This window comes from Carassius carassius, chromosome 6, assembly GCF_963082965.1.
Source record: "Carassius carassius chromosome 6, fCarCar2.1, whole genome shotgun sequence".
Lineage (NCBI taxonomy): Eukaryota > Metazoa > Chordata > Actinopteri > Cypriniformes > Cyprinidae > Carassius > Carassius carassius.
This window is the reverse complement of record NC_081760.1, coordinates 25665819-25684237: the sequence shown is the minus strand read 5'-3', so window position 1 is coordinate 25684237 and position 18419 is coordinate 25665819.

The window sequence follows — 18419 nt, the reverse complement described above, 5'->3', positions numbered from 1 at the left end:
TGGCACTAAAATCTAAATTGATTTTTTATTGTTTTAATTTTTTGTAAAAAGTAGGTTATTTTTAATTAGTTTGCTCTCCGTGTTTTTTTTTCTTCATAGTGAATTCCCATCCACTGTCAAAATGTTAACATTTTTTGTATTTTTTTTAAGAAAATATATGATGTTGTTCCTTCATATCTGCACTTTTCTAAGCGGCTTTTTGTCTCTGTCCCTTTTTTGTGCTGTTCTTGCTTACTTGTACTATCAGAAAGCAGTTTTATTCCATGAATATCAAGTCTGTACTGGAAGATTCAATAAAATTGTTTGATAAACAATGTCTTTTTCTCTCCTTATAGAAAGTTTTAAGGCAAACATCATTTTTACAAATGTGGTCTGTTAATATTAAATGTTGAAATAGTAATATGGAAATTAAAGTACTCTGGTGATCTAAATAGACTTAAGTAGCCTAATTTAGGGCTAGGATTGTGATCATGAATGTTAAATCTAACGTACAGTAGGGTAAATTTACAGGACAATTGAAAATATGTAATAGTTTTATTGGAACAACAAGACAACATCTCACTAGTTTCATTCATCCTATCCCTGTTATTTTTTGTTTTGAGTGTACTTTAATTGAAGATCTGTTGCAGTGTTGCCAGGTTTTCACAGCAAAACCCGCCCAATTTCTTCTCAAAACTAGTTCAATGATTTTTCAGTGGATCCGCCGGTAAAAACGCCTTCCGCAGGTAAAATATATATAATGTATAAAAGTTGCATTCCAGGGTTATATATCACGTTATTGCGGTCGCTTCGACCCACGGACATGAAAAACATCTCCCGGTAACAGTGTTACAGTAGCTCTATTCAGCGGGAAAACCGGGGACTTGGCAACACTGACCCGTAGCGACAGTAAGATGATGCAGGTACTAGATCTGTGACTGACAGTGATAAAGCAACGGATGGAACAAAACATCAGAGTCATCCTCTGCTGCCATCTACTGGTTATAATGCGAATTTCATGTCATTTACAGTTACATCTTAAAAACTCTTTGTTCCCTTTTGAGAGCCATCACGTCTACACTGCGTCAGCTCAGCTGCAGGATCTCCTCCCCTTCTACGCAATTCCTGAATTCTTATTGGATGACGGCAGTTAAACGAACTGGTCAATTATCTCATATAAACTACAGTTCCCACACTATGGAAGAGACTGGAAGAAGAGTGGACAGGATCACAGCAGCGCAGTCTGAGAAACCAGAGAAAAGCAGATGTGCTGAAGTCCTTCTTTCGTGCTCCAGTGGCTAGTGTTCTCTTATTTTTATCACTGTGTTTTCCACAAAATAAAGTTTTTGTTGTTGTTGTTGTTTTGTTGTTGAAAAAAATTAAGTGTTTATAGATTGTTCTCTAATTTTCAGCTTAACTGTATGTGTGTGTGTGTGTGTGTGTGTGTGTGTGTGTGTGTGTGTGTGTGTGTGTGCGAACGGTTGCATTTATTTAACAAAAATTCAAATTTTAAGTTGCAGACGTTATTTTGATGACTTTGACACTTTGGCACTTTGTTGGTCATTATATCAACCTAATATTGTAAATGAAACTATTATTTAATTGTTTGCTTGTTCGTTCGTTCGCTTGCCTCTGTTAGTAACTTAATGAAATGTCTTGATAACTTTGGGCTGTGGATTTCTAGATCCATCCCAGCATGCGTTGCATAGGACTGGACGAGGAGAAAGAATGGTGAAATTATATGTTTTTTTATATATATATATATATCTTTTTATATTTTATAGTAAAATGCACACTGTCCTTTATATGTTGGATGTGTATGGAAAGCAATTTCGTGCGTGTAATGCTCTTATTTAACATAAATGTCATGTAACTCATTGACCACAAGAGGTTGATATTTCCTAACAAAAGCCTTGTTGCAGACTATTCGCTGAAAAACAGTTTTAAAAAACTAACATAAAATGGTTTTTATTACAAAAATGTATTGGTATCTTGTGTTATGGACTGTTTCTATCATTTAATTTCTCTGGCCTGATTAACTGTAAATGGATATGTGATGTTTTTCAATAATGTATGTCCAAGTGTGATTTTTTTTTTTAGTTATAGTAATCCCCTAAAAAAAAAGAAAAAGATATATATATATATCTATATATCTCACCTAAATGATTATTAGGAACACCATAATAATACTGTGTTTGACCCCCTTCAGAACTGCCTTAATTCTATGTGGCGTTGATTCAACAAGGTGCTGAAAGCATTCTTTAGAAATGTTGGCCCATATTGATAGGATAGCATCTTGCAGTTGATGGAGATTTGTGGGATGCACATCCAGGGCATGAAGCTCCTGTTCCACCACATCCCAAAGATGCTCTATTGGGTTGAGATCTGGTGACTGTGGGGGCCATTTAATACAGTGAACTCATTGTCATGTTCAAGAAACCAATTTGAAATGATTCGAGCTTTGTGACATGGTGCATTAACCTGCTGGAAGTAGCCATCAGAGGATGGGTACATGGTAGTCATAAAGGGATGGACATGGTCAGAAACAATGCTCAGGTAGGCCGTGGCATTTAAACGATGCCCAATTGGCACTAAAGGGACTAAAGTGTGCCAAGAAAACATCCCCCACACCATTACACCACCACCACCAGCCTGCACAGTGGTAACAAGGCATGATGGATCCATGTTCTCATTCTGTTTACGCTAAATTCTGACCCTACCATTGGAATGTCTCAACAGAAAACGAGACTCATCAGACCAGGCAACATTTTTTTCAGTCTTCAACTGTCCAATTTTGGTGAGCTTGTGCAAATTGTAGCCTCTTATTCCTATTTGTTGTGGAGATGAGTGGTACCCGATGGGGTCTTCTGCTTTTGTAGCCCATCCGCCTCAAGGTTGTGCGTGTTGTGGCTACAGAAATGCTTTGCTGCATACCTCGGTTGTAACGAGTGGCTATTTCAGGCAAAGTTGCTCTTCTATCAGCTTGAATCAGTCAGCCCATTCCCTTCTGACCTCTAGCATCAACAAGGCATTTTCGCCCACAGGACTGCCACATACTGGATGTTTTTCCCTTTTCACACCATTCTTTGTAAACCCTAGAAATGGTTGTGCGTGAAAATCCCAGTAACTGAGCAGATTGTAAAATACTCAGACCGGCCCGTCTGGCACAAACAACCATGCCACGCTCAAAATTGCTTAAATCACCTTTCTTTCCCATTCTGACATTCAGTTTGGAGTTCAGGAGATTGTCTTGACCAGGACCACACCCCTAAATGCATTGAAGCAACTGCCATGTGATTGGTTGATTAGATAATTGCATTAATGAGAAATTGAACAGGTGTTCCTAATAATCCTTTAGGTGAGTGTATATATATATATATATATATATATATATATACACACACACACACAGGTGCTGGTCATAAAATTAGAATATCATCAACAAGTTGATTTATTTCACTAATTCCATTCAAAAAGTGAAACTTGTATTTTATATTTATTCATTACACACAGACTGATATATTTCAAATGTTTATTTCTTTTAATTTTGATGTTTATAACTGACAACTAAGGAAAATCCCAAAGTATCTCAGAAAATTTTAATATTGTGAACAGTTTCAATATTGAAGACACCTGGTGCCACACTCTCATCAGCTAATTAACTCAAAACACCTGCAAAGCCTTTAAATGGTCTCTCATTTCAGTCTAGTTCTGTAGGCTACACAATCACCGGGAAGACTGCTGACTTGACAGATGTCCAAAAGACGACCATTGACACCTTGCACAAGGAGGGCAAGACACAAAAGGTCATTGCAAAAGAGGCTGGCTGTTCACAGAGCTCTGTGTCCAAGCACATTAATAGAGAGGCGAAGGAAAGGAACAGATGTGGTCGAAAAAAGTGTACAAGCAATAGGGATAACCCCACACTGGAGAGGATTGTGAAACAAAACCCATTAAAAAATGTGGGGGAGATTAAAAGAGTTGACTGCAGCTGGAGTCAGTGCTTCAAGAACCACTACGCACAGACTTATGCAAGAAATGGGTTTCAGCTGTCACATTCCTTGTGTCAAGCCACTCTTGAACAACAGACACCGTCAGAAGCTCCTCGGTTAAAAAAGGACTGGACTGCTGCTGAGTGGTCCAAAGTTATGTGCTCTGATGAAAGAAAATTTTGCATTTCCTTTGGATATCAGGGTCCCAGAGTCTGGAGGAAGAGAGGAGAGATGCACAATCCACGTTTCTTGAGGTCCAGTGTAAAGTTTCCACAGTCAGTGATGGTTTGCGGTGCCATGTCATCTGCTGGTGTTGGTCCACTGTGCTTTCTGAGGACCAAGGTCAACGCAGCCGTATACCAGGAAGTTTTAGAGCACTTCATGCATTCTGCTGCTGACCAACTTTATGGAGATGCAGATTTCATTTGCCAACAGGACTTGGCCCCAGCACACAGTGCCAAAGCTTCCAGTACCTGGTTTAAGGACCATGGTATCCCTGTTCCTAGTTGGCCAGCAAACTTGCCTGACCTTAACCTCATAGAAAATCTATGGGGTATTATAAAGAGGAAGATGCGATATGCCAGACCCAACAATGCAGAAGAGCTGAAGGCCACTATCAGAGCAACCTGGGCTCTCATAACACCTGAGCAGTGCCACAGACTGATCGACTCCATGCCACGCCGCATTGCTGCAGTAAAACTAAATATTGAGTGCTGTACATGCTCATACTTTTCATGTTCATACTTCAGTTGGCCAAGATTTCTAAAAATCCTTTCTTTGTATTGGTCTTAAGTTATATTCAAATTTTCTTATATTCAAATATTATATTCAAAAGATACTGATTTTGGGATTTTCCTTAGTTGTCAGTTATAATCATCAAAATTAAATAAATAAACATTTGAAATATATCAGTCTGTGTGTAATGAATGAATATAATAAACATGTTTCACTTTTTGAATGGAATTAATGAAATAAATCAACTTTTTGATGATATTCTAATTATATGACCAGCACCTGTGTATATATATATAAATTTAATACATTTGTTTGTTTGTTTGTTTATTTATTACATCAATACTCTGCCATTGTGTTTCCGTCTAACTGAGTGACAGATCTTGACAGGTGCTAGTAAGAAGCAAGTGATTCCACCACAGGGTGCTGCACCTCTGACAGACTGCTAACATTCCATATTCCAAATGTGTTTATGAACTGCTATACCTGTTTGTACCTGCAGTGTGTTTCATGGGGCTTTACCTTTCCCGCAAGTTAAACAGTCTAACAGAGAAAGCACACACTGCAAGACACTTAGCTAACCATCTAGAATCACGCCACAGCTGCTCTGTCATAATATACAACGCTCCCACTGTTACACTTTAATTATGGGTATGCTCAAATATCCCATTTCAATCACTGCCAGAATGTGTCTGATCTTTGATCCCAACAAAAACTGTGGATTGTGGAACTGGTCTAGGTCCATTTCAGAGGTTTATAGCTTCAACAACCAGATTTGTAAATGGCCCAGTTGTCTCTAGTATGTGTATCAAACAACCTCCTCAGGATCTCCATCTCAAATGTGTCTTAGAGGGCATTTATTGTGTTTTCATGACCAAATAGCAATCTATTAAGTAAAGCATGAAGTGACCAGGTGTAAATACTCATAGGTTTCATGAAGTTTTATAACTCTTCTCCTGACCTCATTCTTCACCACTTTACATTCTGGAACATAAAAGTGAATTCAACATCAGAGAAGCATACCATTCTAGATTAGTTTCAAAATCTTTCCTGCTCATTCAGGATTATCCTTGCGGTTAAAGAATCTTTAACATAAATTGAGACAACTATTCTGAAAGCTAAACTTCTCTTGTTCCTGTGTCACCCACATTATAACAGAACAGTTTTTGTTGTTGTTGTTGTTGTTGTTGTTTTCTAGAAGATCATATGAAATTTCCAGTATGAGGTCTACAATTTCTATACAAGAACTGCAGTTCAGAACTGACCCATTATAGGGATAAATCCATATTATTTAGGCACTGAGATATACCTTTGATGCCAAAGATGTGAGGAAAAATTGAACAGTAAATACCTCGATATACCATGTATTTTACATTAGTCTTGTATGCAAGCCTAAGCATCTCAAAAAAGTTGGGGCAAGGGCATGTTTGCCACTGTGTGGCATCCTCTCTTCTTTTTATAACAGTCTGTAAACGTCTGAGGACTTAGGAGACAAGTTGCCCAAGTTTAGGAACAGGAATGTTGTCCCATTCTTGTCTAATACAGGCTTCTACCTACTCAACTGTCTTAGGTCTTCTTTGTCACATCTTCCTCTTTATGATGCGCCAAATGTTTTCTATGGGTGAAAGATCTGGACTGCAGGCTGCCTATTTCAGTACCTGGATCCTTCTTCCACGCAGCCATAATGTTGTAATTGATGCAGTATGTGGTCTGGCATTGTCATGTTGGAAAATGCAAGGTCTTCCCTGAAAGAGACGACGTCTGTATGGGAGCATATGTTGTTCTAGAACTTAGATATACCTTTCAGCAATGATGGTGCCTTTCCAGATGTGTAAGCTGCCCATTCCACAGTCACACATGCAACCCCATACCATCAGAGATACATGCTTCTAAACTGAGCACTGATAACAACTTGGGTTTTCTTGTCCTCTTTAGTCCCGATCACATGGCGTCCAAGTTTTCCAAAAAGAACTTCAAATTTTGATTCGTCTGACAACAGAACAGTTTTCCACTTTGCCACAGTCCATTTTAAATGAGCCTTGGCCCAGAGAAAACACCTGCACTTCTGGATCATTTTTAGATATGGTTTCTTTTTTGACCTATAGAGTTTCATGTGGCAACGGCGAATGGCACGGTGGATTGTGTTCACTGACAATATTTTCTGGAAGTATTCCTGAGCCAATGTTGTGATTTCCATTACAGTAGCATTCCTGTATGTGATGCAGTGCCATCTAAGGGCCCGAAGATCACGGGCATCCAGTATGGTTTTCCAGCCTTGACCCTTACGCACAGAGATTGTTCCAGATTCTCTGAATCTTTGGATAATATTATGCACTGTAGATGATGATAACTTCAATTTTTCTCTGAGAAACTCCTTTCTGATATTGCTCCACTATTTTTCACCGCAGCATTGGGTGAATTGGTGATCCTCTGCCGATCTTGACTTCTGAGAGACACTGCCACTCTGAGAGGCTCTTTTTATACCCAATCATGTTGCAAATTGACCTAATAAGTTGCAAATTGGTCCTCCGGCTGTTCCTTATATGTACATATGTACAACTTTTCCGGCCTCTTATTGCTTCCTGTCCCACCTTTTTTTGGAATGTGTAGCTCTCATGAAATCCAAAATGAGCCAATATTTGGCATGACATTTCAAAATGTCTCACTTTCAACATTTGATGTTATCTATATTCTATTGTGAATAAAATATAAGTTTATGAGATTGTAAATTATTCCAATTCTATTTTTTACTCACTATTTGTACAGTGTCCCAACTTTTTTGGAATCGGGTTTGTATGTATGTATGTATGTATGTATGTATATATATATATATATATATATATATATATATATATATATATATATATATATATATATATATATATATATATATATATACATTACACAATGTGGCATTTCAACTGACTCATACGAATCTTTGATAATCTTAATCGTTCAAAATTTTAAGGAATTTTAGTTGTGGCTATAACATGCTAGTAGAACAGTGTTTTACAAAACAACTAAGGCACTTCAACAAACATAAAAACAATTGTTTTATTATTGTCTATTGCGCATGAACAACTGAACATTTGTGCATAATGAAATTATCATTTTTAAACCAAAAATAAATATTACAACAAATTTTAGTTTGAATAAAACCATTGAATCCAATTAGTCATTTAGACCCTCTTTATGCATTCATGTTTTTGGGTCAAGCATTCTAAGGTTAAACACCCTTTTTAGATGCCTTAGTGCCACAACAGGACTTACTTTCAGGACTTACAGTATATGCTTAAGACCTGTAGCACTTTCTTCTATAACCGGGCAGGTGGCCGCTTCAATCATCGGGCAAAGCTCTCGGAAACAGCGTGTTACGTCTCACAGAGTGGGTGCATGCCGGAGCACGGTTGCCTCCGGGAGACTTGTAGTGTTGCAATAATCGTGGAAAGACTTGCGGATGAAAAACCCTGTTTGAGATCACCCTAAGTGAATGGGACAGAGTTTTGAGCATGCGCTCTTTTCAGCAACGTGGGTGGCAGGGTACACTATCATCCCTCCACCCTCCACCTCCCCTCAGCTCTGTATTGTCATTGGCTCTTTGCAGCCCTTCCAGTCATCACTCAGCTCAGCTGCATGGAAAATGGTAATACTGTTTTTTTTTTAATAATGAAAGCCGAACTGAGGGCTGAATTCCTAAATAGATGGTCCAAATGTGTTGTTGTAGCTGCAGATGTCCAAATTAGATTAACATATTAATTGTTTTCACTTAACTTAGCACCAACAGCAGCAGCAGTGCTACATTAGCACAAGCGTCCAACCCTTTCAGACTGCCTGCGAAGGCCTTCAGAGTGTCACATAAACAGAAATGAGAAAAATAACTATAGAAAGACAGAGAGAAACTTTCCACTGCTGTGTGGATTTCCTTTTCTCCCCAGGTTCACTCTCACTCCCTCCTCTCCTCTCTTAGTTTCTTCCACTTGTTTGCTTTTTATTTGTAATGCCAAGCTTGGCGTTAAATCTTATTTTTCGGTAAATAAACCAGTTTCTGGTAGGCATTACATACAACTTGGTGTGAGGTCTGCTTCATAAAAAGGGGCCTGGAACCTTTTATCTGAAATGTTTCTGTTTGTGTCCTTTGTATAGATGCTTTCTGACAGCTTCGAATGAAAAGGAGTAGGTTTTATCACGTTTCTTTTGCTGAGTTTGTGAAATTTTTCCCCTCTCAAAGCATTGTGGTCTTAGTTATTATATGAAGCTATATGGTCCTCCATTTCATTCCTTTGTTCTCAGCTGTCCCGTAAGAAGTTCCAGGGTTTCCAATGCACCCCGCAGTACCAGCAAGAGCTCAACCTGAGATACAGTGCACTCACATTTTATGATTCTACTTTCCCTTAATTATGTTCGTCAGCCTTTCCACACTATGTACTCTTGAATATAGAATTCAGAGAACCTGAGTGAACATACTGAAGATCTAAAAGAATACGACCTTAGTTAAGGTCTAGAAAAACCTTTCCACCAGAGGTCAGTATTTTATTTAACAAGTTTACACTACAGTGTGAAGCTGTTTTGAGTGTTAAATAATTATACCCATCCCCTTAAAATTAATGTGGTATTTGTAACACACACACACACACACACACACACACACACACACACACGCCTACACGCACACACACACACACACACACACACACACACACACACACAGACCATCACACTCATTTATGTGTAGAAAAGACTAAATTAATACAATAAGAAACCATCAAAAGATAAGATTAGCATTTCAGTTGAATGCCACTTTGGTTCAGTTCTATCATAGATATAATATGAATTCTCATACAACAATAAACCCTTTTCACAGACTGTGATGACGCATTGTTTTTTAAATTTGATGTATGTTTCTAACATATTTTTCTTCTTATATAGAAATGTTATTATGGATTTTTTTATTTTGCTATTTGAGCAAATTTTTGTGCAGAAATTAGATATGTTGTAGTTTCCGTTCACCCAACCCTAACCCAACTATGATGAAAAAAACTGGAAAAGTGAAAAGTATCCATATGATTAAACAACTCACAAAATCAAAAACGTTTGCTAAGGAATCCCAAGTGACTCTAAACAAATACAATCCCTGTAACACTTACAATGGGATAAAAGCCAGGACAGAACAAGTGACTGCTTTAACCTCTGAAATGTGCACCTCTGTTAACAACAAAGTTAAAAGCTCAGAAGATATTTATGCTCTTTAAGCAAGTAAATTAAAGGCTCCCTGGAAGTCTGTGATGCTCATGCTTAATGTTAATTGTGACCTTTACATTAGACTGTCTTCAACAGGGTCGTAAACACTGTGGCTAGTAATTTCTGTACTGAAAAGAGCAAAGCACAGTATGCTTAAAGTGACTCAAAGTGATAGAAAATGCTTAAAAGTCTTTAACAAGTCCAGCTTAATTTGCTGAATGAACACTGACCTGCCTTATATTCTAAAATTCTTTTTAGATGAGGACTTCTAAATAAATGTCCTGGGCAGGAGGAAAGCATCATGAACATTTAGGCTGAGGATTTGCTAATGATAGACTTTCTGGCTTGTAGGTAAGAGCCATTAGCTTGCTATGTGGGGGTTGCTAAAATGCGCTGTATACGGCATGGGAAGCAGTCTCCACACCTGTTCTCAGTGGATGCCAAAGTGATATCTTTTGGCATTGGCTGCTTCACCTCTCTCCAACAATTCTGACAGTTCAGAGGAGGCTGTTTCCTACACCATCCCTTACTTAGCAACAATGTGCATTTAGAAATTTTCCCCCAAAGTAAAATGGCACATTTTTGCCATTTATGCTTTAAAGTTTACTATATTTATCAATCATGGTCTTTGTAGGACTCATAGACCATAGGTTTAATCGTTACATGTTTAATTAATTTACATAGGTCCAATTCATATTGCAAAAGCTAAACAATTATGTCTGTAATGAAGGTTCAAACAAAGTTTAACACAATGGAAGGTGGGACCTTGAGCCAAATGGAGCCCTGGAGGACACAGACAGCCCATTTCACCATCTCTTTCAATACAGCAACTAAACTGGCAGCGAAGGGATGTGCAGTCCAATTTTTCTGGAGAGAAAAAAAAAAAAACACGGAAACCTGGAAAAAGCAACACATACTGTTAATGCACTCAAATTTTATAATTAAAAATTACAAAAATAGGACACTTGAGAAATGTATACAGCATTAACTGGGGTTATATTTCCCTACCACCACAAATGAGGCAACCAATTGGTTAACTAAAGAAAATTTGATGCCTTTTGTGTTGATGCAGGACTTGCCATTAGTGTCCAGCATGTATCCATGATCGCAGAAACAACGGTAACTGCCCGTTGTGTTCATGTAGATAATAATACACAAAAATAGTTCATTTGTATTTTATCTGTAGACCTCAGCCCAACTGATCCTGATATAGCTGATTTTGAAAGTGAGCTGTTATATTTTCAATACTTAAAACACAAACACGTCACATCATAAAGGTTGGCACACACACACACACACACACACACACACACACACACACACACACACACACACACACACACACACACACACATACATACACAAAAATCATTACTTTGATTTTAATAGTATTTTTGCAGACTAAAATGATTAGGGACCTTATAAAAAATTTATCTTCAGTTACAAATTCCTAAGGTTGTGATACTTTAGGATATGCAGAGCTGCAAACAGCCAATAAAAGTGTACATTTTGGCAGTCGTTCCCAAATTTAACTTTTATTCTTAATTCTTCCTGTGTCATTGAATGAATGTATCTGTCCCACTCCCTCTTTACTGATCCCAACAAGACTGCTTCAACCAAGTTTGTGTGCAAGTGTAAACAGGCCATGTCACCTGTGTGCAGATGAAATGTCTGGTGGGATGTGACTGTGTGGGTAGTTGGGGAAATGAAGACAGGAAGTCTGTTAAGTTCGGCATTTACAAAACATATAATGTCTGCACATATTAATAAATACATATCATATTATCATATAAAATATCACTACAATGTCACTTCTTTGTATTTGTATTGCACTTCATTCGAAAAATAAAACGACCAACAATGGTGAATTGCAAACACCACAAACAGCAAATTGGCACTGTCCAGCACAGTCACTGCAAGAAGAGAGTTCACTGCAGTCCTTTAGCAATGGATTTTAGTATCCAGCCACAGCACAAACAACCAAAAAAAAAAAGGAAAAAGAAAAAAAAGAAAAATTTAGACTGAACACGCATCATATGTTTATCTGTACTGTGAGACTGAAAAGAGGAACAAAACAAAAGTATAAAATAACAAGTTGAACCTGTTCTTAATGACTTCCCTAAATAAATAAATAAAGTTGAGAATTGGATTGCATTTAATGTAAATTATATTGTCCACACCCAATACAAAGGTGTGAATACAAAAGTGAATTTGAAATCAGGAATGAGAGGAACGGGTATTTACTGAACTTTAATTCAAAGACGTTTAACAGTAGTTAATGCATTCTAGTAGAGGAAGTGAAATATATTATTAAATATAAATACTGTATAACCAAATTAAATATATATATTTTATAGCTGGTATTTCAAACATACTCTATCTTCCAAACTTGTTAAGCCAACATCTCAGCACCATCATTTGATTTTCAAGTAAAAAGAAAAGGTTTAATTCCTCATTTCAAATTCAGGAATTGAATTGGAATGTAAAAAGAATGATTCTATTAATTCTGAATGGTGCACAACCCTGATAAATAAACTGCTTTTTTGTGTGAAGTGGCAGCAGTGAATACGCTTTATGCACTACTTCCACAACTATAGTGTTGAGTCTGAATAATTATGCTACATTTAAGTCCTCCCCTAGATGACACTGTTGTTCATAATTGTTCTATTGTAGGATAGAAATGTGGAAGAAGAACGTCTTGGTTACGTATGTAACCCTCGTTCCCTGAAGGAGGGAACAGAGATGTTACGAATGGGATCTTGCCCAAGAGCCCAATTACCTTCGAGTGGTACAAAATGAGCCATTAGTACACAAAGTACCTTGGTCTGCGGGATTTGCATCGCGAGCTCCGCCCCGCAGAGCCGGTATATAAGGAGCAACGCAAGCATTCAAATCTTTGCATACTTGCGCAGGCCCAGCGGCAAGCTGTGCCAGGGCGTCCGTGCCGAGAGTGCCCTCGGTCAGGGAGAAAAACAACTGGCAGTGGGAATTTTCTGGAGAGGCAAACAGGTCAACCTGAGCGTCTCCGAATTGTTCCCAAATCAGCTGAACCGACTGGGGGTGGAGTCTCCAATCCCCGGGGCGAGACTGCTGCCGTGAGAGCTCGTCGGCTGCACGTTTGAGACTGCCCAGAATGTGAATGGCACGAAGCGACCTCAGATGCTTGTGACTACACAAGAGGAGATGGCGAGCGAGTTGCGACATGCGGCGGGAGCGTAGACCACCCTGACGGTTGATGTACGCTACGGTCGCAGTGTTGTCCCTATGGACCAGAACGTGCTTGTCCTTCAGCAGGGCCCTGAAGCGGTGCAGAGCAAGCCGTACTGCTAGCAACTTGAGGCAATTGACATGCCACTGAAGTCGGGGTCCTGTCCAGGAGCCCGACGCAGCATGCCCGTTGCACATGGCACCCCAGCCCATGGCAGAGGCATCTGTTGACACAACAACATGTCTGGACACCGGTTCTAGGGGCACGCCGGCCCGTAGAAACGAGGAGTCCAACCATGGGGTGAAGTATCGGCGGCAGGCCGGAGGTATGGTCACTCGGAGCGTGCCCTGTTGCCATGCCCATTCCGGGACTCGGTCGTGAAGCCAGTGCTGAAGTAGTCTCATATGGAGTAGCCCGAGCGGTATGACTGCCGCCGCGGACGGCATATGCCCCAGGAGCCTCTGAAACAGTTTCAGTGGAACCGCTCTCTTGCCCTCGAATTGTCTCAGGCAATTTAGCAGTGACTGCGCGCGCTCATTCGTAAGCCGCGCGAACATGGCGACCGAGTCTATTTCCATACCGATAAAAGAGATCCTCTGCACAGGAGAGAGCTTGCTCTTTTCCCAGTTGACCTGAAGACCCAGTCGGGCAAGGTGTCTGACCACCAGATCCCTGTGCTCACACAACCACTCTCGAGAGGGAGCTAGGATCAGCCAGTCGTCGAGGTAGTTGAGGATACGGACACCTTGTTCTCTGAGAGGAGCCAGGGCTCCCTCCGAGACCTTCGTAAAGACGCGGGGAGACAGGGCCAACCCGAATGGGAGAACCTTGTACTGATATGCCTGCCCCTCGAAAGCAAACCGAAGAAACGGTCTGTGTCAAGGAAGAATGGAGACATGAAAGTACGCATCCTTCAGGTCGATCGCTGCAAACCAATCCATCAGACGAATGCATTCGAAAATGCGTTTGCGCGTTAGCATCTTGAACGGGAGTCTGTGCAGAGCTCGGTTCAAGGCACGCAAGTCCAGGATTTGCCATAACCCACCTGTCTTCTTGGGTACTATGAAGTTAGGGCTGTAAAAGCCGGACTTCATGTTGGCTGGAGGGACCGGCTCATCGCGCCATTTGCCAGCAGGGTCACGACCTCCACGCGCATGACAGGGGCATCTTTGCCCAACATCGTCGCATGGACACCTCGAAACCTGGGGGGACGCCGGGCAAACTGAATCGCGTAGCCGAGCCTGAGCGTCCAGATGAGCCAGCGGGAAGGCCTAGGGAGCTCTAGCCAGGCTCCCAGGAACCGAACCAGCGGGGTCAAGGGGACTACAGGCGTACCCACAGTGGGGCAGCGTGGTGGAGCAGACAGCCCCGGCATGGGAGGCATAGCGTCCCTTAGCGGGGGTGGAGTGCGGGCACTCATCTGACTCCAAGTAGCAAAGAGGGCATGAGAAGGCGAAGCGTTCTTGAGCCGGCTTTGCATGGAAACTGGCAAGGGGAGAGGAGAAAGAGAGCGGCGAGGAAGCACGTCGCCAACTTTCGTTCGTGGCCTTTTGGGACCCGGAGGTAGAGGAAACAGCTCTTTTATTGAAGGTTTGGGTACCACCAGCCGGGAGGGCCAGTGGCGGAACAAAAAGAAAATGAGAACAAAGGATTCTCCCCTGGCCTCAGACTGCTTCTGGGCGGCAGAGAACTGCTGGGCAAAGCTCTCTACCGCGTCGCCGAAGAGGCCATCCTGGGAGACCCGGGAGTTGAGGAGCTGAGCCCGATCAGACTCCCTCATGTCTGCCAGGTTCAGCCATAGGTGGCGCTCCTGGACCACCAAAGTGGACATCACCTGACCCAAAGAGCGCACAGTGACCTTCGTCGCCCGGAGAGCGAGGTCGGTAGCAGTGCGCGCCTCTTGCAAAACCCCTGGGTCAGCACTGCCCTCGTGCAGCTGCCGGAGCAGCTTGGCCTGATAGACCTGAAGTGAGGCCATGGCATGCAGGGCAGAAGCAGCCTGGCCCGCAGCTCTGTAAGCCTTGGCCACAAGCGTGGATGAGAACTTACAGGCCTTGGAGGGCAACTTGGGACCGCCACGCCAAGTGGAGGCGCTCTGTGGATGCGGGGATCGACATACGGTCCTCTTTGCGAGCCCGAATGAGAGGACCCCTGAGAGGGTCCAGCAAACTCATCCGGAAACTCGACCAGCTGCGACGTATGTGAGGGGGGTGTGGCCCGAGGAGGTTGGCTCATCGGGGAAGCCCACACAGTAACCCTCAGATCACCCTGGCCACCAGCCGAAGTAGCCCTCTTATGAGAAGAAGAGCTAGAATGGGGTGTGGCAGAGGGGACTCTATACCCTTTAAGGTAATCGAGACTCGATCTCAACGGCGAGATGGTCATGTCCCCGCAATGAGAACATGAGCCATCCATGAACGCAGTCTCAGCGTGCTGGAAGCCCAGACACGTGACACAACGATCGTGGCCGTCACGAGGAGCAATGTATCGACCGCACCCAGAAACACACTGGAGAAATGACATCTTTAAAAAGACGCAAATCGGCCCGTATCTCTCTTGTGAAAGAAATTTGCTCTTTCAGAGGTGTTGAAGCGCTAAGGGGAACGCGGGAGCTGTCGCAGGAACCGCTGAATCGCGCCGTCACACCAACACCAGCTCTTGCTTGTAGCACTCCAGTGAAAGCAGCACACGATGTGCTCGGCTCCGAAGCGAAAGCTTGAATGTGAGTTGCTCGTGTTGCTCCTTATATACCCGCTCTGCGGGGCGGAGCTCACGATGCAAATTCCACAGACCAAGGTACTTTGTGTACCATTGGCTCGTTTTGTACCACTCGAAGGTGATTGGGCTCTCGGGCGAGATCCCATTCATAACGTCGAACGTGACCGACTGAAAGGGAAAGTGAAGTAAAGACCTAGTGTGGTTCAGTAGACTACTACTTGTTTTCTGTTTCTTTATTTTACTGATTCCCAACATAACAATTGGCGGCGAGGATGCCAGGATGTCTCTGCTCTCTCTGCAACCTCCAGTAGCATTTCTGGGATGCCCAGGTGAACCGAAAATTCACTTTGATGCATGGGAAAAGTTGTTTCAAAACTACCTGCTTGCTATCGGTGGCGAGGAGTTTTCCGCCGAGAGGAAGAGAGCATTACTAATACACTGTTTGGGAACAGAAGGGCAGCGAATTTACAATACTTTGCCTCTTACCGCTGATACATATAATGGATCTTTACAAGCATTGAAACAGTTCTTCTCCCCTAAACTGAATGTTGTTTCCGAGAGATATCGCTTCAGGCAACGCGCTCAAGCCGTGGGTGAGTCTACAGACAGTGTTGGGAAGGTTACTTTGGAAATGTAATAGGTTACAGATTACAAGTTACCCTGTTTAAAATGTAATAGTAGTGTAACTTTTTCAATTACTTTATTAAAGTAATGTAACTAATTACTTTTGAGTACTTTTTGATTACTTTTCTAAATTTGTGAAATTTAAAGAATAATAAATAAAAGCATATACATCAACTTAAATACAGTTATCTAATAAGCATGTGATGTATTCTGTGTAATAAACTCCTGAAACATTGGTGTTTTTTTGAAACTGCTGTCTTTGTATATGATGATAGTTTTCTCAAAATAAGTAAATTGCACATGAAGTGACACAAAGCAGTTCTAGAAATTATGTTTATGTGCTCGTGTACTCCTATATTGAGATGGTAGAGGTTGAAAACATTGCGAGCTTCAGTAGGCCTTCATGAAAACACTTCATGATTTATTAGAGATTTAATTATCAAATGGCGGATTCGCAAATGATCGCTTTAGTACATTCGGCAGGCAATTATACAATAATGATATTAAATAGTGGGGCAAAATCGGCTGCCAGGCCACCGGGAATTGTCCTGGTTCTCCCGGTGTCCAGTCCGCGCCTGATTTCCACAGACACGCAGAATGTGCAAGTCATATAGGCTATTGCATTTTTGGGGCTTTATATTCACAGACACTAGTCCATGTCATGTTTTGATTCAAGTGTACTGACCTACTTTTGATTTAGTCATCCAAAATGTGGCATATTCCGTCCGCGTTAGGCATTCCGTTTTTATGACTGGATTCTACGAACCAGACTGTGTTTCCGCATCCCGGAAATTATTAGGGCGGTATGTCTCAGAATAGTTAGTGCAATTTGGGAAAGAAATCAGTTAAATCTGTATGTGGATGTGTGTAAATATTCAAATGTAATCCCCTTTGTAATCGTAAAAAATTTCATAAGTAACTGTAATTTAATTACTCATTTTTTCTTAGTAACTGTAACTAATTACAGTTACTATAATTTTGTAATTAAATTACGTAACGCCGTTACATGTAACTAGTTACTCCCCAACACTGTCTACAGATCACTACGTTGCTGCGCTTCGTGAACTGGTAAAAACATGTGCTTTTGGCGATTTGGAGCATGAAATGGTCCGAGATCAGATTGTGGAAAAAACGTGCATGCCCCGAATTCGTGAAAGACTGTTATTAGAACCAGATTTAACCCTTGAAAAGATGCTTATTATTGCAAGACAAATTGAAGCAGCCGTTGCAGATGCCAAAGTCATTGCTGAAGGGGAATCGAATAAGTATCAGCAATTCAAAAACAAACTAACATGCGGATGCAGAAAAGTAAACAAAAGGGTAAATTGAGAGAGGATAGACGCATAAAGGGTCAACAGCAATGTTACCGCTGTGGTTCTGTGAATCACCTTGCAAATGACAAGTCCTGCCCAGCTAAAGACTGCAAATGTAGAACGTGCGGGAAAATCAGACATTTCTCAAAAGTGTGCAAGTCATCACCGAGGTCAGTTAATGAAGTAAGCCTTCCTGAAGTGACGGTCCTCAGTGTGAATGACTGTAATACAGATGATGGAGCTCCAATGGGCACTTTTACTGTAGCCACACCCATACTCTCTGCACAGTCTTGCTCAGAAGTTAAGTCTGTACAACAAAAAGTACGTCACTTACCACTATCAGTACGAGCAGCAGTGTCAGAGGAACTGAAAACACTGGAAGAGAATGTAATCATTGAAAAAGTCGACGCATCCGAGTGGGTGTCACCCATTGTCATCACAAAGCGAAAGAATGACACAAATCGTATGTGTGTTGACTTAAGGGAGCCCAATAAGGCTATAGTACCAGATAGCCATCCCTTACCATTGATCGAAGACATACTGTCTGCACTACATGGATCAGTAATGTTCTCTTCTCTCGATCTCAAGAATGCATTTTACCAGTTAAAGCTGCAT